Source organism: Littorina saxatilis, linkage group LG14, assembly GCF_037325665.1.
Source record: "Littorina saxatilis isolate snail1 linkage group LG14, US_GU_Lsax_2.0, whole genome shotgun sequence".
Taxonomy (NCBI): domain Eukaryota; kingdom Metazoa; phylum Mollusca; class Gastropoda; order Littorinimorpha; family Littorinidae; genus Littorina; species Littorina saxatilis.
In genome coordinates, this window is record NC_090258.1 from 23,195,714 (window position 1) to 23,197,657 (window position 1,944).

General features: G+C 38.5%; 1 long non-coding RNA gene across 1 annotated transcript in view; it reads left to right on the top strand.

Moving 5' to 3' along the window:
- Nucleotides 1-699, top strand: part of LOC138947379 (uncharacterized) — an 87,293-nt gene extending 86,594 nt beyond the window's left edge. The window contains exon 2 of the long non-coding RNA XR_011449643.1: nt 375-699. This is a non-coding gene — a long non-coding RNA (uncharacterized lncRNA). The remainder of the gene's footprint in view (nt 1-374) is intronic.
- Nucleotides 700-1,944: the final 1,245 nt, after the last annotated feature.

Genomic DNA, 1,944 nt, shown 5'->3' on the forward strand with positions numbered 1-1,944 from the left:
CATATCATAAATGTTACTTTAGAAGAAAACATGCGGAATGTTATCCAGGATTGGCAAAGCCGTACAAGAAAAAAGCATAATACATGTAGTGGTAAAAGCGTTGTAACACAATAACCCCGGGTCGAATCATTTCCAAATTTGATCACAGGTAAGTTCATTATATGCAGTTTTAAAACCACAAGAGAGAAAATATGTGACCATACAGATTTCTCAAAATTCAAAACCCAAATATCCTGACTGACAAACATAAACAAAACATTAGATTCTAACTTTATTGAGTTGAGCATTTGTAATTGTGTGCACACATTTTTTTCTCAGAAATTTCTTTCTTTCTTTCTTTATTTGGTGTTTAACGTCGTTTTCAACCATTCAAGGTTATATCGCGACGGGGAAAGGGGGGAGATGGGATAGAGCCACTTGTTAATTGTTTCTTGTTCACACAAGCACTAATCAAAAAATTGCTCCAGGGGCTTGCAACGTAGTACAATGACCTTACTGGGAGAATGCAAGTTGGATTGGATAAGATTTACAGTCCAGTGAGGTTACCCTCATGGAAATTCGGGCTGCTTTCTCCCCGGGGAAAGCGAGCTGCCATACATACGGCGCTACCCATATTTTTTTTTTCCTGCATGCGTGTATTCATGTTTCCTGAGACTTAATGCCGTGTGAGATGGAATTTTTTTTTACTTTATTCCAAGTCCCACGGGTATTTGATGGACATTTTTATCTATGCCTATACAATTTTGCCAGGAAAGACCCTTTTGTCAATCGTGGGATCTTTAACGTGCACACCCCAATGTAGTGTACAAGTTTCCAGTACAAAAGACTTAACATTTCTTACATACTGCTTGACTAAAATCATTGACTATATTCTATACAAGAAACACTTAACAAGGGTAAAAGGAGAAACAGAACCGTTAGTCGCCTCTTACGACATGCTGGATAGCATCGGGTAAATTCTTTCTCGTCCCAACCATTATGGGACTCCCCCTAACCCGCGGGGGTTTTCTCAGAAATACAGACAACTTGTGATAAAGAAATATGGGAGCCACTTTATCGGTTGTACATGTATTCTGCGTTCACACTGTGAGCAGAATCCCTTGGAGCGCACGAAAACCAAAAGCAGCTGTCTTTGCACTTTTATATGGAAGTTGCAACAGCGGCTTGAGAGATTCGCACAATATATCATTACTGAACATTTGGATATACAAGAAGTTGAAATATTCATCGGTACAAATTGTATAAATTATCCTTGTTGATATCAAACAAACAACAAAATTTAAAATGATTTACATTATATTACTGAAAAATAGACTATATTCGGTAAAAAAAAACAAAAAACTTTTGCTACAGAAAAAGAGGGCAAACAAACCCACGTGACAAAGTAGGCCAATCACTAGCGAGCGGCGTATTGCTCCACGTTGTCAGTGAGCACGTGAAAGACACGCAACTCAATAGTGATTGGTCAATTTTGTCACGCGGTTTTGTTAGCCCTGTTTTATCCGCAGCAACTGTTATTTCCGGAATTCGTCTACAGGACGTTCAAATAGGCTTCAGTACACCTAACTAGATATCTACTAATTACTAAGTATCTGAACTTTACTGTTCTGAAATAATAATTTGTTCAGGGCATGCCAATAATATTGAGTCTGTCACTTTCCTTTGTAGAAAAAAAGAAAGGGGCGTAACTCTTTGCATACATGAAGCAATGACGTCACAAAGTAGGGGAAGTAATCTCAATTTTCTGTTATGCCCTTAAGACGTAGCAGTTACGCTGAAACCTTACTACCTACACATTTTCTTTTTTTTTACAAAGCATTGTGCTCATTGGAACGCAAGAGCAGGTTAAAACTCCTTATTACAGAGTTCTAACAGGCTTGAATTCAGGGACCCGAATGCGTAGTCCGGAGGGCAACAGTTCGTCATGTTAAGCAATCAGATGTG